Below are 26,129 nucleotides of genomic sequence, written 5' to 3' on the forward strand. Positions count from 1 at the left end.
CAGAAGGTAAAATAAGTTGCTTTTGCATAATATTGCGAAACAAAACGCCAGATAATATGTTTTACCTTATAGACACACCATAATAATACTCGTATGTTGAAGCACAGTACAATGCATAAGGCGGTGCGGCTTCATAGCTTACCAAAGTCATACTAAAACATTTTGGTAGTTTTTTGAGCGCTGTGTATTGTTCTATATTTTCAATGGAACATGTACAATTTTGGTATTGTTTACTTTGAGTCATATTGCAGTCTATACATATATCTTATGTGTGACTCCCATCTACTGGTCACACTTATCATTTCACCATGTACAAAATAAAATAGCTTTGAGGTCAGTAAGCACAACCAAAATTATCCCGTACATTAGGCGCACCATGTTATAAGGCGCACTGTCGAGTTTTGAGAAAATGAAAGCATTTTAAGTGCGCCTTATAGTCCGAAAGATACGGGATATTTATTTTGTCAATAAATATATTTTGGGAGTGTGAGGAACTAGAGCCTATCCAATATATTTGAGATAATTATGTTTTATTTGCAAGGCTATTCTGTTCTACCATGTACAACTTCAATCTCACTGTACTTGTAAATACTTGTGTTTTTGTCTCTTTTCCCAGAGAAGAAGGCACGGTGTTATAATAAACAATGTCTTCAACTATTACTGTATGCCAACAACTGCTAAAAATCTGGCAAAAGCTGTCACCGGTTAAGCACCACATCATGGTGGCATGTTTGTCTGTACCCCTGGAAAGTCTGGCTTTCGGTTGCAGAGACTGTTGACACAATACAAACAAACAACACACCCACGCATGCTCATTAGACACACACACACACACACACACATCAGATGAAGACAATACACCAGAAAAGTCTGCTTGCTGACAAGAGGTGTATATTCCTCAGATCTGCCTTAATTAAAATAGTTTATTTTGCTACAATCTCATTCAATGTAGACACACGTCATATAAATAATATAACTGAGAATTACAAGTGTGCTTTCTTTGTTCCACATAATTGTATTCGGTCTTAAATTGTGTTCGGAAGCCTATTAATTTGTTTTATCTCATCACCATCGTCTTACTTAGTCTCATCTATGAGAAAATATGTGCAGGAATCCATGTGTGTATCATGTAAAATATTAAAATGATACAATATCATGGATCTTTTTAAACTTGTAGATATAAGACGGGGCAATAAAGTATTCCTGTCACAATCATTTGTATTTGATATTGACCCATCCATCCTTGCCATCTTTAAGCTTGGTCTGTCTTTGCTTAGTGATTCAGCTTGCCAAGATTCTTCCATCGGACACAGATGGATTTACCATTAGATAATGACAAATGGCAGGCACGGCTGAGCTGATTTCAGCACTTACTACTCCTTTGGGAGCCTGTACTCACCACACTAGAGAACCATGCAGACCAACCCCCACCACCACGGATCTTAATTGAAAAGGTGGCTCTGTAGCCGATTGATTCAGCCTGACATGCATTTCTGCTCATTTCTAGTACGTTATGTAGTCTGACCTTTAGGTCAAAATATGCTGGGTTGTGGAGCAGAAGACGTTGACATTAGGCTTGATTTGTTAGACTCTTAAAGAAAAGGGTAGCATCTCTTTGAGTCTGTGGACTATGGAGATAGCAGAGGTACAAAAAAAAAGACTGGTCTATTTTAATGTATCTGCAAGTGTAATGTTGGTGCATATCATATGCCTATTTTACTTGTACAGTCGTGGTCAAAAGTTTACATACACTTGTAAAGAACATAATATCATGGCTGTCTTCAATAATTTATTATTATTATTATTATTTTGTGACAGAGTGATTGGAGCACATACTTGTTGGTCACAAAAAACATTCATGAAGTTTGGTTCTTTTATGAATTTATTATGGGTCTACTGAAAATATGACCAAATCTGCTGGGTCAAAAGTATACATACAGCACTGTTAATATTTGGTTACATGTCCCTTGGCAAGTTTCACTGCAATATGACGCTTTTCGTAGCCATCCACAAGCTTCTGGTGAGCTTATGGTTGAATTCCTCTTGACAAAATCGGTGCAGTTCAGCTAAATTTGTTGGTTATCTGACATGGACTTGTTTCTTCAGCATTGTCCACACGTTTAAGTCAGGACTTTGGGAAGGCCATTCTAAAACCTTAATTCTTACCTGATTTAGCCATTCCTTTACCACTTTTGACGTGTGTTTGGGGTCATTGTCCTGTTGGAACACCCAACTGCGCCCAAGACCCAACCTCCGGGCTGATGATTTTAGGTTGTCCTGAAGAATTTAGACTTAGACTTAGACTTAGACAAACTGTAATGATCCACAAGGGAATCGGAGGTAATCCTCCTTTTTCATTGTTTGTTTTCAATGAAATTCTTCATTTCATTGTCCCTTTTACTCTCTGTAAAGCAGTGGTCCCCAACCACCGGGCCGCGGCCTGGACCGATTGGTACCGGGCCACACAAAAAAAAAATAAAAAATAAAAAAATAAAAAAAAAAATTAAAAAAATTAAAAAAAAAAAAAAATATATATATATATATATATATATATATATATATATATATATATATATATATATATATATATATATATTATTATTTTTTTTTTTTTTTTTTTATTAAATCAACATAAAAAACAAAATATATACATTATATATCAATATAGATCAATACAGTCTGCAGGTATACAGTCAGTAAGCACACATGATTGTATTTCTTTATGAAAAAAAAGAAATAAATAGTAAATACCCCCCGCCCCCTGGTCCGTGGGACAAATTTTCAAGCGTTGACCGGTCCGCAGCTACAAAAAGGTTGGGGACCATTGCTGTAAAGCACCAGTTCCATTTGCAGCAAAACAGGCCCAGAGCATAATACTACCACCACCATGCTTGACGGTAGGTGTGGTGTTCCTGGGATTAATGGCCTCACCTTTTCTCCTCCAAACATACTGCTGGGTATTGTGGCTCAATTTTTGTTTCATCTGACATCACTTGGGCAAAGATATGACCTTTCAGCACATTCGCAATGTTGACATCTACAATTATATTTTGATAAAGACAGGGGAAAACATGCGCACTCGTAAGGGAGTGTGCAACAAAAAGGCAACCAACATGGCAGTAAACGCAGAGTGCAGTATATTTACAGTAATCTATTCATTTATGTCTGCACATTATTGCTCTTTTATCCTGCGCTACAACGAGCTATTGCAACACAATTCCGTTCTTATCTGTACTGTAAAGTTCAAATTTGAATGACAATAAAAGGAAGTCTAAGTTTAAGTCTAACATTTATATCATATATAATTTTTATCCTACAACACTTAAGTGCTTACGTGGGTTTTTCTCAGAGTGCTCCAGCTCCCACTTTCTAAAACCATGCATGTTATAACTGAACACTCCAAACTGTCCATGTGTGTGAATGTAAGTATGCATAGTGCACTGTGACTGACAGGCAACAAGTCCACGGTGTACTCAGCCTCTCGACCAAAATCATCTGAGATGAGCTCCAGTTCATGGATGAATAGATGTTTATGTTGAAATAAGTTGGCCTTGGGTGTATTTTATTGCTAGATGCAAAATTAATGGTTTAGTAACATCGGTCTCCACCTGAATGTAATTCAGCATGGATGAGACAAAGAAAGCATAGTCTGTATCTGGACAACAGGAGTCATATGAGAGGACCTACGCGATGATGTTAAGGGGATCAAACTCCCGTATTTACACTCACAGTTTATGCACTGCGCTAATGGATGCTGGGCAAGACAAGAAATTGTATCAACTTGCTTTTGTCCTACATCATTTATTTAGCATGCAGGGTCTTTCCTCTGTGTGTGTGTGTGTATGCAGGCTTTTTATGCATGTGTAGATGTGTTTGAAAGGCACGAGGGCCTTGAATGTCTGTCGTCCCTGAGGTGTGAGCTATTTCCTATTTCAGTAACATACTGAAGAATGTCCTGTTGGATGTTCTCAAAGGAGAAAAAAAAACATCAGCATCAGCAGAGCATGCAAAGGGAAGAGGTTGAAAGAAAAACTAACTAGATGACTCAATGATTATTTAGAGACAGTAAAGAGAATTTTCGATGAGATGTACTCCATCCAGAGGGTTTAAAAATTGCATTTTAGCAGGTGATTAGTTGTATCCTAGTCTTTCAATCAGAGTGCATTATTCATGTTGTTTCCCTTGGAGAATACTCATATGTGGACACAGGACTGTTAAACACATTTACAGTATGTTGAAGTAGCAATAACGTACGTCTCTTGTGTTTTCAGGGCCAGTGTTTGGTTCGTGGCTTAAATGAGAATGACCTGAACCTTTCTGTGCTATAACTCACTTGGCAGGTAAGAACTCATTCTTCAATCACCTGAAGCATCTTTCTAATAAAAAAAAGATATAGTTACACTATGTCCATTCATACTGATAAAGACAGAAGGGTACAAATACATGTGATACTATGTGTATGAATCAAGGCTATTCAACTGGTGGCAAATCCAGTCCGGTAATGACACCATATCAGCCCCCAAGTTCAGTTCAAAACTTGTGGGACAAAACTTGCCGCCAATTCTTAAAAACACTAGAGTGCTCCTGTTGTCTCGAGGAACTTGGACCATTGTATACCCATTGTCAGATCCTTGTATTGAAATTTCCACTAGATGCTTTCAAATGTGACTGCAGTCTAAACGGAAATGCGACCTGAATGCGACTTTTTGGGAAGCTACGTAGCTACGTGCAGGAAAAGACGCGGCCAACCAGCGGAAGTGGTTACGTCATCACAACATCCGGTTTCGGTGAGCAAAGTATTTTTCCGGCGAACAAAGTTTTGGTGCATCACTAGTCAATAGTACACAAATAATACTGTAGGCTATATGTTTTTATATATATATATATATATATATATATATATATATATATATATATATATATATATATATATATATATATATATATATATATATATATATATATATATATATATATATATATATATATATATATAAGCGTGGAGTGCCATCTCCAGGTTGGGGAAAAGATCTTGCCCCATGTGGAGGAGTTCAAGTACCTCGGAGTCTTGTTCACGAGTGAGGGAAGAGTGGATCGTGAGATCAACAGTCTTCAGTAATGCGGACACTGAATCAATCCGTTGTGGTGAAGAAGGAGCTGAGCCGGAAGGCAAAGCTCTCAATTTACCGGTCGATTTACGTTCCCATCCTCACCTATGGTCATAAGCTTTGGGTTATGACCAAAAGGACAATATCACGGGTACAAGTGGCCGAAATGAGTTTGGGTGGTGGGGCTCTCCCTTAAGAGATAGGGTGAGAAGCTCTGTCATCCGGGAGGAGCTCAAAGTAAAACCACTGCTCCTTCACATCCAGAGGAGCCTCCTTAGAGAGGTGTTTAGGGCACGTCTGACCACGGGGAAGACCCAGGTCACATTGGGAAGACTATTTCTCCCGGCTGGCCTGGGAACGCCTCGGAAATCTCCCGGGAGGAGCTGGACGAAGTGGCTAGGGAGAAGGATGTCTGGGCTACTCTGCTTAGACTGCTGCCCCTGCGACCCGACCTCGGATAAGCGGAGGAAAATGGATGGATGCATGGATTATGTACAGTGGGTATATAATCAGAACCCTTTAAATTGTTCACTCTTTGTTTCATTAAAGCCATTTGTTAAAATCAAAAAAGTTCATTTTATTTCTCATTAATGTACACTCAGCACCCCATCTTGACATAAAAAAAACAGAAATGTAGAAATGTTTGCTAATTTATGAAAAATAAAAAACTCAAACATAACACATACAGGTACATACCCTTTGCCCAATACTTTGTTGATGCACCTTTGGCAGCAATTACAGCCTCAAGTCTTTTTGAATCTGAACCCACAAGCTTGGCACAACTATCTTTGGGTGGTTTCGCCCATTCATCTTTGCAGCACCTCTCAAGCTCCATCAGATTGGATGGGAAATGTTGGTTTTCATCCAGGATTTCTGTGTGCGGACCATCAAATGATTAAAATATTTAATTTGTATTCTTAGTTTGTTCATACTTGACTCAAATGTACCTATCATTAATCGCAGATATAATTTTTCATTATTGAAAAGGGTACCCTCGACAGATCATTTAGAATTTTTCAATACCATGACTGGACAATTAGTTTGGTTTAATGACTTTTAAAAAAAAAAAAACATTTTGCTTTTTTTAACAGCTCAACATAAAAAGGACACAAACATGCTTTTGATAACAATTTTTAAAAATACCCGCAGCGCGTTGGTGTCTTGTCAGATTTTGTATTTCGTAGGAATACAGAATTTGCACTCCTGCTGTAGAAGAACTTGCATTTAAAGGATAGATACCAGTTTCACGCATTAATGATACAAAATGTGGATAGTTACAATCGTGCTTTGATTGTCAAAGATGTTTGGTAATGTAATTTGTGATATTTCTACCTAAATAAATGCTTTTGATATCCTTATGTTATTCATATCTCTGCAAGACAATGTTTTAACCTTCTCTGGTTAATAAAATGTAATATTCAGCCTGCTAAACATTTCTTAAATAAGCACTATCAACCAGAACATTTTATAAAAGAATATATAGACACTTTATTTAAATCTGCCAGAAAATGTCCTATTCCAATTCTTCAATTGATTTACTGGCATTTATTTCGATAGAAATATCACATTTCAAAATATATTTGACAAAGTATGATCATAATGTAATCATATTGTTATGTAGTTATAGTGGATTTAACGCATAGATATAGAGAAGGTGTCTTGACGGCGGGAAAGTCTCCAATAAAAAAGTGACTCTAGACTTCCTGCCCATCGTTTTTCTTTCCTGCTGAGCTTTTATGCCATCTTACTGAAACAGTTACGATAACAATCTACATTTCATGTTAATAATGCGTTCGGTTAAACTAATCCAAACCCAGAGGTAAAGCTCGACCGACCTCTCTAAATGCAAGCTCTTTGTTTGTCCATTTCTGATCTCTATTTTCCTGCTTGTGGCTCACTAGTAAATAGTGAACGGAGCCTCATTTTCCCACTCTACGGATGGCCCGAGGGTCAAAAAGACTCAGGACCTATGTTCATTAATTGCGCGTAAAAAAAATTAGTGCCGTTAAAGGAATTTAAAGTTATCGCGTTAGGTTTGACAGCCCTAAAAAATATAAATATATATCCATCCATCCATCCATTTTCGACCGCTTATTCCCTTCGGGGTCACGGGGGGCCCTAGAGCCTATCTCAGCTACAATCGGGCGGAAGGCGGGGTACACCCTGGACAAGTCGCCACCTCATCACTGGAAATATAAACAAACCCTGTTTCCATATGAGTTGGGAAATTGTGTTAGATGTAAATATAAACGGAATACAATGATTTGCAAATCATTTTCAACCCATATTCAGTTGAATATGCTACAAAGACAACATATTTGATGTTCAAACTCATAAAAAAAACATTTTTTTGCAAATAATCATTAACTTTAGAATTTGATGCCAGCAACACGTGACAAAGAAGTTGGGAAAGGTGGCAATAAATACTGATAAAATTGAGGAATGCTCATCAAACACTTATTTGGAACATCCCACAGGTGAATAGGCTAATTGGGAACAGGTGGGTGCCATGATTGGGTATAAAAACAGCTTCCCAAAAAATGCTCAGTCTTTCACAAGAAATGATGGGGCGAGGTACACCCCTTTGTCCACAACTGCGTGAGCAAATAGTCAAACAGTTTAAGAACAACGTTTCTCAAAGTGCAATTGCAAGAAATTTATGGATTTCAACATCTACGGTCCATAATATCATCAAAAGGGTCAGAGAATCTGGAGAAATCACTCCACGTAAGCGGCATGGCCGGAAACCAACATTGAATGATCGTGACCTTCGATCCCTCAGTCGGCACTGTATCAAAAACCGACATCAATCTCTAAAGGATATCACCACATGGGCTCAGGAACACTTCAGAAAACCACTGTCACTAAATACAGTTTGTCGCTACATCTGTAAGTGCAAGTTAAAGCTCTACTATGCAAAGCAAAAGCCATTTATCAACAACATCCAGAAACGCCGCCGGCTTCTCTGGGCCAGAGATCATCTAAGATGGACTGATGCAAAGTGGAAAAGTGTTCTGTGGTCTGACGAGTCCACATTTCAAATTGTTTTTGGAACTATTCGACATCGTGTCATCCGGACCAAAGGGGAAGCGAACCATCCAGACTGTTATCGTCGCAAAGTTCAAAAGCCAGCATCTGTGATGGTATGGGGGTGCATTAGTGCCCAAGACATGGGTAACTTACACATCTGTGAAGGCACCATTAATGCTGAAAGGTACATACAGGTTTTGGAACAACATATGCTGCCATCTAAGCGCCGTCCTTTTCATGGACGCCCCTGCTTATTTCAGCAAGACAATGCCAAGCCACATTCAGCACGTGTTACAACAGCGTGGCTTCGTAAAAAAAGAGTGTGGGTACTTTCCTGGCCTGCTTGCAGTCCAGACCTGTCTCCCATCGAAATGTGTGCTGCATTATGAAGTGTAAAATACGACAGCGGAGACCCCGGACTGTTGAACGACTGAAGCTCTACATAAAACAAGAATGGGAAAAAATTCCACTTTCAAAGCTTCAACAATTAGTTTCCTCAGTTCCCAATCATTAATTGAGTGTTGTTAAAAGAAAAGGTGATGTAACACAGTGGTGAACATGCCCTTTCCCAACTACTTTGGCACGTGTTGCAGCCATGAAATTCTAAGTTAATTATTATTTGCAAAAAAAAAAGTTTATGAGTTTGAACATCAAATATCTTGTCTTTCTAGTGCATTCAACTGAATATGGGTTGAAAAGGATTTGCAAATCATTGTATTCCGTTTGTATTTACATCTAACACAATTTCCCAACTCATATGGAAACGGGGTTTGTATATATATGTCCATGTATATATGTATACATATATATATATATATATATATATATATATATATATATATATATATATATATATATATATATATATATATATATATATATTGTTTTGCTCCCATTTTTCATGAATTTAACTCAAAGATCTAAAAAGAAAAATATATTTTATTATACACACAAAAGACCTTTTCCTCTCAAATATTGTTCACAAAACTGTGTTAGTGAGCACTTGTTCTTTGCCAAGATAATCCATCCCACCTCACAGGTGTGGCATATCAAGATGCTGATTAAACATCATGAATATTGCACAGGTGAGCATTAGGCTGCCCACAATTAAAGGCCACTCTGAAATGTGCAGATTTATTCCACAGCACAATGCCACAGATGTCGCAAGTTTTAAAGGAGCGTGCAGTTGGCATGCTGACTGCAGGAATGTCCACCAGAGCTGTTGTGAGCAGCCTAAGGCACACCTGTGAAATAACCATGCTGTTTAATCAGCATCTTGATATGCCACACCTGTGAGGTGGGATGGATTATCTTTGCAAAGAAGAAATGCTCACTAACACAGATTTACAATAGAAATCAATGTTAAAAAAGGCCCAAATTCTTTTTAACGCATCATGACACTAAAGTCTCACTCCTGTCATTTTCTAAAACTTGGCAACACTGTAAAACTGAGGTAATTAGTTAGTATTGCAGCGACAAACTTTCTTAATATTGGCGCACATCGAGTTTTAAATAGCATTTTAAAGCAAAACATGAATGTGGGGATGGCGCCGCTAGCATAAATGTTAGATGGACAGCAAACAAACTATGCTAGCTGATTTTAGCACAGATACATTAAACAATGCCTTTTTTAAATGGACAGCCACCAGATGTAAGCCACTTAACATCAGTGAAGACCTCATGCTGTAAGATGTTGTTAATGTTGCCAATTACCGTCATACAAACTACCTTCCCCCGGTCCTTAGCTTTCTGAAAATGTGGTCCTCAAAACAATTTACCGTATTTTCCGCACTATAACGCGCACCTAAAAACCTCCAATTTCCTCAAAAGCTGACAGTGCGCCTTATAATCTGGTGCGCCTTATGTATGGACCAATATTGAGCCACAAAAGGTCTCGCAACTACGGTAACTACGCCGACTTCATTTCCCCCCTTCTACGGCTGCTTACCATAGAAGAAGAAGACGCTTCTTCTACGGGGGAAAATGAAGTCAGCGGCTGCTTACCGACGAGGGAAAATGAAGTTGGCGGCTGCTTACCGTAGTTGTGAGACCTAAACTTTATGTAAAGACCCAAAAATGGCTCCTATTAAGAGACATGCTTACGACGCAGAGTTTAAACTCCAGGCGATCAGTCACGCAGTAGAACACGAGAATAGAGCAGCAGCGAGAGAATTTAACATTAACGAATCAATGGTGCGGAAGTGGAGGAAGCAACATGATGACCTGCGCCAAGTAAAGAAGACTAAACAGAGTTTCTGAGGGAACAAAGTGAGATGGTTACAGTTGGAGGACAAACTCGAACAGTGAGTTATTGAACAAAGAGCAGCAAGTAGAAGTGTCAGTACAATCACTGTTTGTTTTATTGACATTCTCTTTACCGCAGCTCCATCTAATGGATGCATAACGTAACCCCAGCCTCTACTGTAGCGTCTATTCTATGCACCTTATAATGCGGTGCGCCTTATATATGAACACAGTTTTAAAATACGCCATTCATTGAAGGTGCACCTTATAATCCGGTGCGACTTATAGTGCGGAAAATACAGTAGTTAATATCCCTGGCATAAGTAGAAGTACCGTATTTTTCGGAGTATAAGTCGCACCGGAGTATTAGTCGCACCTGCCGAAAATACATAAAAAAGAAGGAAAAAAACGTATATAAGTCGCACTGGCGTATAAGTCGCATTTTTGGGGGACATTTATTTGATAAAACCCAACACCAAGAATAGACATTTGAAAGGCAATTTAAAATAAATAAAGAATAGTGAACAACAGGCTGAATAAGTGTACGTTATATGAGGCATAAATAACCAACTGAGAACGTGCCTGGTATGTTAACGTAACATATTATGGTAAGAGTCATTCAAATAACTATAACATATAGAACATGCTATACGTTTACCAAACAATCTGTCACTCCTAATCGCTAAATCCCATGAAATCTTATACGTCTAGCCTCTTACGTGAAAGAGCTAAATAATATTATTTGATATTTCATGGTAATGTGTTAATAATTTCACACATAAGTCGCTCCTGAGTATAAGTCGCACCCCCGGCCAAACTATGAAAAAAACTGCGACTTATAGTCCGAAAAATACGGTAGTCCAAATCAGTTTAATTTGACTTTTTGTTCAAGTATACAATGTTTCAAATTATGTATTCCTCTATAACGTTAGGTGGCAATGCATTCCCCTTTCAGTTTGTTTTGCCATAGGGCATTTCCAGTTGACCTATTACATCACATCAAAACATGAAAGCTGTGGATAGCCAGCAGTGGTGAAATGAATAACTTTGCAGCGCTCCTCGTCACATGCATGCTGTACGCGTTACCAACTCCCGCGGATGCTCTTTTCACTCATGTTAACTATTTATGATTTCTTGTGTCATTAGAGCTTCAAGGGGCCGGGGGGAGTTAACAAGACAGGGGAAACGCAGCTGACACGGACACAACATGTTTACATTTTTTTAAAACCACAAAAGAAAAGGCTGTACACAAGGGATAATTACTGTGTATTAGTGTTGTCCCGATACCAATATTTTAGTACCGGTACCAAAATGTATTTCGATAGTTTTCGGTACTTTTCAAAAAAGGGGAACCACAAAAAATGGCATTATTGGCTTTATTTTAACAAAAAATCTTACGGTACATTAAACATATTTTTCTTATTGCAATCGAATAACAATTTTGTCTTTAAATAAAATATTGAACAGAGTAGACAACTTGTCTTTTATTAGTAAGTTTGATTGATTGATTGAAACTTGTATTAGTAGATTGCACAGTTCGGTACATATTCCATACAATTGACCACTAAATGGTAACACCCGAATAAGTTTTTCAACTTGTTTAAGTTGCCGTCCACGTTAATCAATTTGTGGTCCAGTAAGTAAGCAAACAAAGGCTCCTAATTTGTCTGCTGACATATGCAGTAACATATTGTGTCATTTCTCATTCTATTTTGTCAAAATTATGAGGGACAAGCTGTACAAATTGATTATTAATCCACTTTTTCATTTACTGTTAATATCTGCTTACTTTCTCTTTTAACATGTTCTATCTACACTTCTGTTATAATGTAATAATCACTTATTCTTCTGTTGTTTGGGTACTTTACATTAGTTTTGGATGATACCACAAATTTAGGTATCGATCCGATACCAAGTAGTTACAGGATCATACATTGGTCATATTCAAAGTCTTCATGTGTCCATGGACCTATTTCCTGAGTTTATAAACATAATATGATTTTTTTTAAAAGGAAAAAAGATTTAGTGACAGTAAAAAATATTGATGTAATCATAGTAGTATTGACTAGATACGCTATTGTACTTGGTATCATTACAGTGGATGTCAGGTGTAGATGCACCCATGGCATTTGTTTACATTCAGGGTGCTCGCTTGCTGTTAGCGGTTAGCTATCGTATCCTCCTACGGTGTGTAGTGAAACATGTTTAGCTATTCCTCTTCCTGCAGGGATGATACTTGTAAGAAACATACTTTATTTGTCGCCATGGAGGCGAGGATTAGTGATTTAGAAGTAGCTAAAACAATGCAGATGAACGTTCGCCGCTAGCTAGCTAGCCATATCTTAAAGCACCTCTTCCTGAGGGCGTTTCAGTGTTATAACTTCACCTTTATTGTTACTTTTTAGATCAAAATGCATCCATTCTCCCTTTTCTGTTGACACACTGTATCTGCTTGTAAGTACTACGTGATTGTGCGCTGCCGAACATGCTCTTCTGCTCGCAAAACCAGCAATGTCATGACGACGACGCGCCGTCATGCCCAGGAAACCGTTTTTTTTTCAAACATAGTACCGTTATTGATTTATTAATACCGCGATACTATGCCATTACCGGTATACCGTACAACCCTACTTTGTATAAATAAAATGTAATTTGGATTTGTCTTATTTAACACAATGAGTATAGGCCTACTGTAATGACACAGCACTTCTAATGTAAGGTAACATGCACAAACCATTAATGATACAAATGTAATATCCTGTGGGAATTTTAAACGGCACCAAAAGTGGTGGTAGTAAATTAAAAAAAAAGAACAACATTTATTGTACGGATAGCATGCTCCAACTTTTTTCAATTGGGCCTTCTCCTGTAATTTTCCCCAATGCCCATCCATCCATCCATTTTCTACCGCTTATTCCCTTATTTCCCCAATGCAAATTTGCGATTTCTTTGCCAATATGGACCTTTTTGAGCTGCAGGAGCATAAGCTCTGTCTCTCGATCCATCCAAAAATTGGCACCTCGCAATGTAGTTCAAGCCACGGCATCACTGCCTTTGCCTTTTTTCTTCTACAGTGACGGTATTTAACTTTGCAGCAGAGAATGGAAGCATCCGTTGAATGCCAGGTCCAAGCCTTAGTGGATCTGTCCATGTCTAAACCCAAGAGATATTGGATTTCTAATTACGTTTTTCAGACGGATTTGACTCTTTCATATGAGATAAAGTCAGAATAAAGTATCTACGGTATTGTGATTTTTTTTTTGTGAGGCTAAAAGCGTGGTTAGTGAAAACCAATTACCGGTACAGAAAAAAAGATAACCAGTCCTAATGTGACCTTCTCTGGTCATTTAAATGTTCTTTATTTTTAGTGCCTTATAAAACATGTGTTTGTGCTTTTTGTTACTATTAAGATGATGAACTTGGTAAATTATTAGCTGCTGGTATGAACATTGCACTGTTTGCTTGAATACATTTTTTATTTTACTGAGTTCATTTTTACAGTTGGTCATAAATGTCTAAGTTTATTTGGTCCTATGTCCTTTGCAATAAATACTGTAAAAAACAATGTCCTTAGAAACACCAAAGTTTTTTTCTAAAGTTGATTTATTTGGTGTCTGATGGCTCCAAATCAGCCCTGAAGTCATCCATCAGCTCAAAGATGGAACGTTTGGAAAATGTGTTGGACCATTCGTTCTTAGGCCAATTTTAGTAGTTTCAGAAATGTTCATAAATGTTTTCAAATGCTTGACGCATACCAATAATTTGACACTACAAAATGGTGGTTTAACAAATGAGAAGCTAATCAGGACATCAGTCAGGGTCTAATTTATTGCTGCCAGCTAAAACATAATCACAAATGCAGTAATTTTTCAATGGGAGACTCCTACCTATTTGCCTAATTGCTTGGATTCACATGACGTTACATCCGACATGGTGGTCAAGTCAGCGTTCTCAATGGGTACTAGGTGCCATTTAGCCTTTCCCGAAGAAAAATAGTTTTTGGCTGTACGAACCGTTCAAATTGCGGATAGGATACACATGTCTTCAAAGTTTCTCGAGAAGTAATCATGGATGGCGGAAGAGTGCGAGATTTTACAAAAGACGACGATAAAAGGGGCATGTACTCCAGTCCAAGGGAGCAGAGTCGAAGAATGCACGAGTTCGCAGTGATCCCTTTGTTAATGGTTTGTTTGATATATTTTTAATATAGTTTACTCTTTTAGTATTTGCCATTGAAGTATTATCTTGATATTGTATGTATTTTAATTTTTAACAAGCAAAAACCAGAATGTCAGGGTTACTGATACTGTGTCAGGAAAGGTATTTCTACGACTCGCCTTTTGTATATTTTGTACACAAATCAATCAATCAATCAATCAATCAATCAATCAAAGTTTATTTATATAGCCCTAAATCACGAGTGTCTTAAAGGGCTGCACAAGCCACAACAACATCCTCAGCTCAGATCCCACATCAGGGCAAAAAAAACCTCAACCCAATGGGATACAATGAGAAACCTTGGAGGGGACCGCAAATGTGGGGACCAATGAAATGGACGTCGAGTGGATCTAGTTAATAGTGTGACAGTCCAGTCCATAGTGGGGCCAGCAGGAGATCATCTTGAGTGGAAACAAGCCAGCAGCACAGAGACGTCATCAACTGACGCACAGATGAGTGATCCACCCTGGGTCCCTACTTTGAACAGCTAGCGCTTAATCTGTGGTCACCTAATACCCTCTCCATGCAGGAGAGGGGGGCAGGGCAGAAAAGAGACGGCAGATCAACTGGTCTAAAAGGTGGGGTCTGTTTAAAGGCTAGAGTACACAAATGAGTTTTGAGATGGGACTTAAATGCTTCATTGACTTAAATGTGTCAGAGTACATATGATAACAAGATTAAAGTCAACTATGGTGATTATTCAGTAATTGTAGGTTGTTAAATAGATAGGCAGTCACGGGTGTCAGCTGTCAGGTGCTCGTCGTCGCAGTTTGTGTACACGGACGCGCCCTCGCAAGTTGCAAAATTGAATCATGAAATGCAACATTACCGGAGCAAAAACGATGCATGTTTATCCAGTACAGACCAATTTCCTTGACTCAGCCACACACAAAGAAGTTGTAGGCCTCCATGCTTTTCCACGTTTCATGTAGAAGGACATCTTGGGCACCAGATAGTTTGATATGTCTGGGAACTCTATTAACGGATATAACTTGATATCACTCGTCAAATCTTTTTTCGATAAAGTATAGAGATCTATTCTGTTGCAAAGTTAGATTTTTTTGCTCGTATCTGCTTTTTGCAGGAAAATCAAGGCTTTTTGCGTACTCAGAGAGTTTGCGCGCTGCTTGCCATTTTGGCTTGGTTGACCACCATTGTTTTTCACTTCCGGGAAGAAGTGACGTGACGAGATACAAGCAATTGAATCCAGGTGGTAACCCTCTTTTGGCCAACCAGTGGATTTGTTCCCAGTTTTTGGGGTATTGTAATTATAGACAAAAGACAATTTTCCTACCATTGGCGAGGCACATTTAGTTCCTGGTGACTGTAATTCTTGGAACTAAAAGCTGCCTGCGGCCTATCTTGTTTTGCTTTAGCACAGCAGGAAGATTTATGTAAATCATGCTGATGATGCTACAGGAGCAACATGCTTAATTTAGCTGTAAACATGTCACTCATTATGCCCATATTTAGGAGAAACTAGTGGTGCATTAGTAATACTAGACAATTCACACAGGAGAATAAATTATTAGATGTAGATTTACACATCATCTTCATTAATAGTCACAGACACTAAATCAGGGGTGTCCAAACTATGGCTCACGGGCCACGTGTGACCCTCCGGCGTCTTCAGTTTGGCCCACGAGACATCACGAGTTTAATAAGGAATCTGGCCTGGGGGAGGGCAGCTTCATTTTAAAGTACCAGTAGAGTGGAAAAATAAAATTACAAGTTAAAGTTAAAGTACCACTGATAGTCACACACACACTAGGTGTGGCGAAATTACTCTCTGCGTTTGACCCATCCCTTTGTTCCACCCCCTGGGAGGGGAGGGGAGCAGTGAGCAGCAGTGGTGGCTGCGCTCGGGAATCATTTTGGTGACTTTTTTTTTTAACCCTTCATGAGGATTGCAATTAATTATTCATCTAAATGGGATTCTGTGAGCATCCTGTCGGTCGACATTCCAGAAAAGAGTGGAAATATTATAGCAAGTGTTTGTTTCAGTATGGTTTAAAATGGTTAGTTTGTGTTATGATCCCTTGCCCGGGTCATGTTTTGTTCTGTTAGTTTTGACTACCTCAGTTCTGTTTTTTGCACCCCTGGGTTTGTGTTTCAGTTGCCATGACTGCAGATTAGTTTCACCTGCCTCTGAGTAGTGTTCGGGACGCTCACCTGCTCCTGGGCACTAATCAGAGAGCTATTTATTCCCGTTTATTTCCACAATCAGGTCTCCATAGCTCCCACGCTATCGGTACGCTTTTCGGTCGTTTGTATTTTGCATGATTTCATGGACAATAAATCACTGCCTCACCTCCTCGTCGCTTCCGGAGTTCCTGCTGCATCTAAGGATAACGACCCCTGCGGTAAAATGCGACCCGGTTGTCACAAGTTTTGATGTTTAGCATCTAGCAATGTTGCGGATGCTACCGTCACAAAAAGCAGTCGGCTTTCTAAAGTGTATTGTTCATCCTCTTTGTGTTCTAGCTCAAGTCGACTTTATATGCCTTATTATGTTTCATTGTATCCATTAAACCATATCCAATTGTATTTACAATCCGCAAAGTGTGTGAAAACACTGTTTAAACATCACAAATTCAGCCATTTTGAATATTCTGCTCCGAATACCTTCAGCCATTCTCATCACTGTAGTAACGCTTCTGCACTCACGACCTTGCTATCAGATCGGTCATACTGGAAATATGCCAAAATTGGAATGCGAAGTGCTGTCTATCATTCCCAATCCTTATGTAAGTCAAGAACACATATGCTTGGCTTTTTTATGCATTCAAAATTGTAAATAAACAGCTAACAATTGAGTCAACACATCGAGGGTCCTCTGTTGCGCTTGATATGTCCTCTCTAAAAACATCCAGAAACCACCAACAATACTCCATTTACATGTCCTGACCTGAGAATTTAACAAAATATGAGTGATATTGGTATTATAAGCGTCAACGCAGACAGACGCCTTGGTAGCAGTGAGCTGGTGTTCGCTTTCGCTGCTATTGTTGAAACACTGAGCCAGTGGCTGCTTCTACTTTGTCCTAAACTTGCTAAAAGTACATTCTAAATTATAATTCACGCATCCCTCTGAAATTCTTGTTTCCTTTCGTTTTGGAACTTACAAGCGTATTTCTTCATTATACTCGTCGTCGGCGTCGCCATGGCTGTATCTTCCTCGTTCTTCTGCTTCGTCTCCTTGTTGTGTGCGCAGTTGTGCACTCTCTAAAAGCCGTAGATGTTTTAAAGGGGAACATTATCACCAGACCTATGTAAGCGTCATCATGCCTCGTCGGTGTGTTGTCGGAGGGTGTAACAACACGAACAGGGACGGATTCAAGTTGCACCAGTGGCCCAAAGATGCGAAAGTGGTAAGAAATTGGACGTTTGTTCCGCACACTTTACCGACGAAAGCTATGCTACGACAGAGATGGCAAGAATGTGTGGATATCCTGCGACACTCAAAGCATATGCATTTCCAACGATAAAGTCAAAGAAATCTGCCGCCAGACCCCCATTGAATCTGCCGGAGTGTGTGAGCAATTCAGGGACAAAGGACCTCGGTAGCACGGCAAGCAATGGCGGCAGTTTGTTCCCGCAGACAAGCGAGCTAAACCCCCTGGATGTCTTGGCTCACACCGTCCCTTATGCCACCGAAGATGATCAAGAGAAGAATATCGACCCTAGATTCCCTGGCCTGCTGACATCAACTCCAAAACTGGACGAATCAGCTTTCAGGAAAAGAGAGCGGATGAGGGTATGTCTACAGAATATATTAATTGATGAAAATTGGGCTGTCTGCACTCTCAAAGTGCATGTTGTTGCCAAATGTATTTCATATGCTGTAAACCTAGTTCATTGTTGTTAGTTTCCTTTAATGCCAAACAAACACATACCAATCGTTGGTTAGAAGGCGATCGCCAAATTCGTCCTCGCTTTCTCCCGTGTCGCTGTCTGTCGTGTCGTTTTCATCGGTTTCGCTTGCATACGGTTCAAACCGATATGGCTCAATAGCTTCAGTTTCTTCTTCAATTTCGTTTTCGCTACCTTCCTCCACACTACAACCATCCGTTTCAATACATGCGTAATCTGTTGAATCGCTTAAGCCGCTGAAATCCGAGTCTGAATCCGAGCTAATGTTGCTATAGCTTGCTGTTCTATGCGCCATGTTTGTTTGTGTTGGCATCACTATGTGACGTCACAGGAAAATGGATGGGTGTATATAACGATGGTTAAAATCAGGCACTTTGAAGCTTTTTTTAGGGATATTGTGTGATGGGTAAAATTTTGAAAATAACTTCGAAAAATAAAATCAGCCACTGGGAACTGATTTTTAATGGTTTTAACCCTTCTGAAATTGTGATAATGTTCCCCTTTAACGTGATTGGGCCGGCACGCTGTTTATATCGTGGAAAAGCGGACGTGAAAACAGGCTGTCGTCACTCAGATCTGCATGGAGCTGGAGGGGACGTGCGTTTAAGCCACGCCCCCTCCAGCTCCGGCTGGAAATCAGGAGAAAATCGGGAGAATAATTGTCCCGGGAGGTTTTCGGGAGAAACGCTGAAATTCGGGAGTCTCCCGGAAAATTCGGGAAGGTTGGCAAGTATGCTTTAAGGAGGTCGTCAATGAAGTAATCAAGGTAGGAGTAAAATTTTCACATACTTTATAATATCCAATTATATTAATTATTAATGATATAACGATTATATTATTATGTATGTTTTTAAACAAGGGAATTTTCTTATATCTATATCTGCGGTCTGACAAAATGTAGACTTTTGAATCGGCAGTATTGTGAATTAATGTAAATAAATAGTAAAAAATATTGATTTCTTTGCAATTTAAGTCAGCTGAGCACATCATTCAGATTTCTGTACAGATCTCTACGGTTTCAAAATAAATACAGTATTCCTAAATAATGGAAGGATGGACGGATTTTGTGACTACAACATTTTAGTGAATTAAAATGTTGAGGTGTTTAGTCAACTAAAACTAAATCAATTTAGATGTATAAATTAGGACTAAAACTAAAATACATTTACGTCAAAAAACTACGACTAAAACTAAATAAAAATTAACACTCCTCGGTATCTGTGAATCGATGCCGGTACTCAACGATATCACTTTTCTGTACTTTTGTGAGTGTTAATAAATGTTACTTTTTTGAAAGTAAAACATTTTTAATGTAACATAAATTGTGTTGTCCAGTTAGCATCTTGTTTTTTTACTACATTTCTGAGTCTTAATTACAAGCATTATGTCGTAGACTTTGCATGCAGTGGCAATTCCAAGACATTAGACGGCAGTAGTGTATAGTGTGTCGCCTGGCTCGGAAGTGCCAGTAGATTTATGTTGAGTGTTTATACTGTAAGTATTGCATATATAATCACACCATTGTTGTTTGATTGTAACGTTCATCTTAGTTGCAGTTTTTATTACCAAATTTGGTGATGTTGAACATGCCATGTACAGTCGCTAATGCTAAGTAGTAGTATGTATAGGGCAAAGCCATTGTAATTAGCATCAAGCGAGCACATATTGGAAAAGTGAAGTCCTACTTTACACTCAAGTGTTTTCTTTTAGGCATACCTGCTGTGTTGGCATTGAACATTGCAACCTTACAGAGAGGTTGTTTGACTATGTCTGCTACCAAACGCCACTTGAGTGCTGGTTTCCCTGCCAAGTGTTTGAGCGGAAGTGACATCAAGGGCAAAAAAAGATCAGTTTGATTTTATGTGATTTGATAGTAGTACTGATATAATTTAGTTGATGCCTAAAAAAGTACTGAATTTGATACCCATCCGTACTTGATTGTGAGGAGGTTTCCCTTTGAGCCTGAAGCTTCACAAGCGCCCTGTACCATCATTTGATTTAATGTTTTCTTTGTTTAATATTTAATTGTTGTTATATAACATTTGTTCTAAAATATTTAATTACACTGGCACTTAGGTTAGTCATAACAGTACTGTAGATACATGTAAATATTTAAAACTGAATAATGAACCAATAATAATAATAATAATAATATTTTTTTCCAATTAAAATCAAGAAAATCTAAATCTAAAAGCTCATCCATTTTGATGGCACATGTAGGACATCATTATTTAGCAGTGTTGAAGGACTTTGCCAAACCCCAAACAAGAAAGTTAGTTTATTCTAGGGGTTGAGGTTAGTTTGAGAGTACTTGTGCTGATAAATTCATTTCCTCTAGGCCAATGATGCTGTTTGTTTGCTTTGCAGTTCTTTTTTTTTTTTCATTGAGTGCCAGGATCAGCAATTCTTGACTTTTTATGGTTGATGCAGCAGCAAATGCCGACACCGTCAATCTGGGCCTGCTAAGAAGCTGTGTTCTCTTTTTCTTGCCTTCCAACCGTTACATAACATTTTTGTGTACAATTGCTTTTGTCATTCGGTTACAACTAATATAAATGTTCTGATATCATTTCATTCCAAGCGGACTTTCTTAAAAGAAAAGTTGAATCTCAGGCATTTTTTTCCCCGCAGCAATGAGGGACAGCCGGATAAACTGACGCTATACGTACTGAATGTCCTTTATACCCATGTGTCCACTAATATTCCAACTTTATTACCAAACAATACACTTTATTATTGAAGCACTTTTAGCTGAAATTGATGAGTTTGTAAATAATGAAAAATAACTATGTTAATTCAAAATATCATGTTTGTTTCTTTGCAGCAAATGAATCAATGAATGCTATCGTTTCCTTTTGCTATATTATCTTGACATGCATTCTCAGTTCAACTGCACAACTGAGAAGAGGATGCGTTTTTTTATTACAGTACGTCTCAAATAACAATGCAATTATCGTTCCTATCAATTGAGGCGGTATTTGTTGGTCATTTTATGTATCATTGTCTGAATTTGACGAGTTAAACTGGTACTCAAAAGAGACTGGACAAACGTACATCTGTTACAGATCATCATATAAAGAAGTGGGCAATAAATATGTTATATGGCAGCATCCACACAAATCTCTTCAGGGGCTGCCATTGTTTTATTGTTTACAAGCTTGCAGTCTGTTTCGTTTTTCTTCCGGCAGATCTAAACCATGCCTGGACGGCTGCCTCTTCCTGAGACAGTTATTGGTCTGGTCATCTGCAATTGAATCAGCTCTGGCTTACCTGTAATAGCAGGTTATGGGTATAAATGTGAACCATTTAATATAAATTAAAACGGAGAAAATATTTTTTTTCAGCCTGTCAAGTTTAATAAGGTAGCCTAAGAAGAACAAAGCAGTTTGTTAAGCAATGGCATAGTCAGTTAAAAATATTCAATAAAACACAATCCAGAACAAATAGAACTAATGCATTAACACATGTGATTAATCACAAAAAAACATTACATTAATCATGTATAAATGTAGATTAATCTTGCAATTATTTTTAAACGCATGTTCTTTGACCAGTGTTGCAGTTTGTTAATGGCCAGTGATCAGCTCAATGGATACAACAATCCAATCCAATCCAATCCACTTTATTTATATAGCACATTTAAACAACAAAATGTTTCCAAAGTGCTGCACAACAATATTAAAAACAATATGACAATATTATTTTTAGCTCCACCAATGACTGAATAAAAACAAAAAATAAATACATATAAAACCAATATAAAATAAATATGATTAAAAACGATTTTAAAGGGTAAAACCAATTAAAACAGTAAATAAAAATCAACATTTTAAAGATAACAGAGGACCACACAACTCACGTAGTGTTAAAAGCCAGAGAATAAAAGTGGGTCTTAAGACGAGACTTAAAACACTCCACTGTGGGAGCAGTTCGAACATGGAGGGGCAGAGTGTTCCAGAGCTTAGGGCCGACCACAGAGAAGGCCCTGTCTCCCCTGGTTTTAAGTCTGGTCTTGGGCACCACGAGCTGAAGCTGGCTCTCGGACCTCAGAGCGCGCGCAGGAATGTAAATTTGGATGAGGTCTGAGATATAATGAGGTGCCAGTCCATGTAAAGCTTTAAAAACAAACAGCAAGGTTTTAAAATCAATTTTAAAATGAACAAGGAGCCAGTGCAAACTCTCAAGAATTGGGGTTATATGCTGGCGTTTCCTGGCCCCTGTTAAAAGTCATGCTGCCGCGTTCTGGACTAACTGCAACCGGGAGAGCGCTTTTTGGCTAATGCAGGGGTCTGCAACCCGCGGCTACGGAGCCGCATGCGGCTCTTTGATCACTCTGATGCGGCTCAGCAGCTTACTTGCTGAACCCCCCAATTTTCCCGTGAGACTTCCGGATTTCAGTGCCTCTCGCAGAAAACTCCCGGGATTAATATTCACCGATTTTCACCCTTACAGCTATAATAAGGGCGTGCCATGATGGTACAACATTTGGCGCTCTCTACAATCTGTATTAACAGCGTGCCAGCACAACACTTGTTATACAATATACATCTTCTGCTTACACACGTACGTGACAGCAAGGCATACTTTGTCAACAGCCACACAGGTTACACTGACGGTGACCATATAAAACAACTTTAACACTCTTACTAATAATGCGCCACACTTTGAACCAAAACCAAACAAGAATGACAAACACATTTCGGGAGAACATCTGCACCTTAACACAACATAAACACAACAGTACAAACACCCAGAATCCCATGCAACCCTGACTCTTCCGGGCTACATTGTACACCCCTGCTACCAAACCCCGCCCCCACCCCCTCTGTGCGTCGGTTGAGGTGGGCGGGGTTTGGTAGCGGGGGTGTATAATGTATCCCGGAAGAGTTAGGGCTGCATGGGATTCTGGGTATTTGTCCTGTTGTGTTTATGTTGTGTTACTGTGCAGATGTTCTCCCGAAATGTGCTTGTCATTCTTGTTTGGTGTGGGTTCACAGTGTGGCACATTATTAGTAAGAGTGTTATGGTTTTTTTTTATACCGCCACCGTCAGTGTAACCTGTGTGGTTGTTGACCAAGTATGCCTTGCTGTCACCTACGTGAGCAAGCGGAAACACCATACAACGTGTAACTGATAAGGCACACTGGTTGTAATGGGTGCTATATGCTGTACCATCACGGCACGCATGACACTGACAAGCGCCATTCATTTAAAACCCGCGTGCCGCACCAGCTTTCAAATTCTATATAAAGGTGTGGGCAGCGTGTCTGAGACCCCTAGGTTATACATAGCACAAAGAAAAAAAAAACCTTTGTCTGCAGTGTTAATTCATTTAAAATTTCAAAAAAAATTTGCGGCTCCCATTGTTTTCTATAATTTGCGAAACTGGTCAAAATAGCTCTTTGACTGGTAAAGGTTGCCGACCCCTGGGCTACTGCCAGCATAAAGTGCATTGCAGTAGTCCAGGCGACTTGAAATAAAAGCATGCACGACTTGTTCAAAAAGGTTAAAAGATAAAAACGGTTTTACCTTTGCTAAAAGACCAAAATGATAAAAACCCGATTTTAAAACGGCATTGACTTGTTTGTCAAGTTTAAAATCGCTGTCTATAGTGACGCCAAGGCTGGTGACTTTGGGACGCACATCATTTTGCAATGGTCCCAAGTCAGTGAGGGCCGGACCAAAAACTAAAATTTACGTTTTTCCCTCATTCATTATTTAAAAATTCTGGGCTAACCAAGCCTTGACGTCTCATAGACCAGTGTTTTTCAACCACTGTGCCATACAGTCCGGTGTGCCGTGGGAGATTATCTAGTTTCACCTATTTGGGTTAAAAATATTTTTTGCAAACTTGTAATTATAGTCTGCAAATTATGTGTTGTTGTTGAGTGTCTGTGCTGTCTTGAGCTCGGCAGTTGCTTTGTAGATGTCGGAAACAGCGGGAGGCAGTGTGAAGGTAAAAAATGTGTCCAATGCTTAAACCAAAAATAAACAAAAGGTGAGTGTCGCTAAGAAAAGGCATTGACGCTTAGGGAAGGCTATGCAGAACCAAACTAAAACTGAACTGGCTATAAAGTAAATAAAAACAGAATGCTGGATAACAGCAAAGACTTACGCGGAGTCCACAAAGTACATCCGAACATGACCTGACAATCAACAATGTCCCCACAAAGAAGGATAAAAACAACTGAAATATTCTTGATTGCTAAAACAAAGTAGATGCGGGAAATATCGCTCATAGGAAGATATGAAACTGCTACAGAAAAATACCAAAAAAAGAGAAAAAGCCACCAAAATAGGAGCGCAAGACAAGAACTAAAACACTACACACAGGAAAACAGCAAATAAGTCAGGGCGTGATGTTACAGGTGGTGACAGTACACCTACTTTGAGACAAGAGCTATATTGATACATAGTTGGTTATGGTTTAAAGTCATATCCAACAATTGCGACAACGACTTTTTACTGTCAACTGAGTTTCGTTTTTTAATGATTTCTGCTGGTGGTGTGCCTCCGCATTTTCCCAACGCAAAAAATGTGTCTTGGCTCAAAAAAGGTTGAAAAACACTGGCATAGACAGTTGAGAAGGGTTGTCAGGGGGCCGTGGCCTTTTGAAATCGGCATATAAATTTGGCAGTCGTCTGCCAAACAATGCAGTGGCAGGCTGTGCGTTTCCCACCTAGGCCTTCAGTGATGTCCGATTTCAATGATTACCTCTCAAAATACCATAATTGATGTCACCACATGACCATTGCTGGATAAATACTATACAGAAACACATTTACGCACTAATGGGCATTGTACAAAACGGGTTATTTTCTGGCGCATTTAAAAATCAATAAACCCGCATCAGCAATTAAAACATATCTTATGTGGTACTGTCAAAAGTAAAATGGCAAAAAACATTAAACGTGAAAAAATTAAGAAATAAAATAGCTGAACTCACATTTCATAGCCGGGACAGCTGAGCTAACTTCCGGGATTGGCCGACATGGTCTCACAAGATGTAGTTTATCTTTAAATATCCTTCTTGAAAATGGCCTTGCAAATATATGGGTTGTCTTGTCTAATCATAAAAGATGCAGACGAGGCGTGTTGGCTGACTTCTTAAAGTTTACTCCACAGCGTGCTCGTTGATAACATCAAGCTGCCGGCATGTCTACATTCAACAACCTAAAAGGGGCTACTGCCCATGCTCTTCACTACTGTGGCATGCTGGGTAATGGAGTTCTTATGTTACCTAGCTCATAACATTACAATATATATCTGCCTTAGGCCATCTAGAAGGCCTTACTGACAACAACTGGTGATCTGATTGGCTATCGCAACTGTCTTTCAAATGTTTGACGCCCACATTGTTGATTCCTTGGGCCTTAGGCAGATTTTGTACAGCATAGCAACATAAGCTAGCTGAATTCTGATTGGATAAAAACGCTATAACCTAAAAACAACAGCGCTGGAAGGAGCATAATTTGACATGAAGAGAATATGAATATTTTTAGATATTTAGGGAAAGTCAATAAAAAAAATACTTTTGTCTTTAATTATGATCATGATTTCTGGTTATAATAGGCCAGCAGAGAAGGCCTAACAGAAGAGATTACGACTAATGTGCTTGCTGGCAGGTTTCACTTCAAAATAAACTCAGACGGGAGT

General features: G+C 38.9%; 1 protein-coding gene across 2 annotated transcripts in view; it reads left to right on the forward strand.

Annotated features, from left to right (window-relative positions):
- lrrc4ca (leucine rich repeat containing 4C, genome duplicate a) overlaps window positions 1-26,129 on the forward strand; it is a 176,601-nt gene that overhangs the window by 115,288 nt on the left and 35,184 nt on the right. For both annotated transcript variants that reach the window (XM_061969963.1, XM_061969964.1), the window contains exon 2: window positions 4,272-4,340. The gene's annotated coding sequence lies outside the window, so the exon portion shown is untranslated. The remainder of the gene's footprint in view (window positions 1-4,271; window positions 4,341-26,129) is intronic.

This window comes from Nerophis lumbriciformis, linkage group LG10 (genome assembly GCF_033978685.3).
Source record: "Nerophis lumbriciformis linkage group LG10, RoL_Nlum_v2.1, whole genome shotgun sequence".
Taxonomy (NCBI): Eukaryota; Metazoa; Chordata; class Actinopteri; order Syngnathiformes; family Syngnathidae; genus Nerophis; species Nerophis lumbriciformis.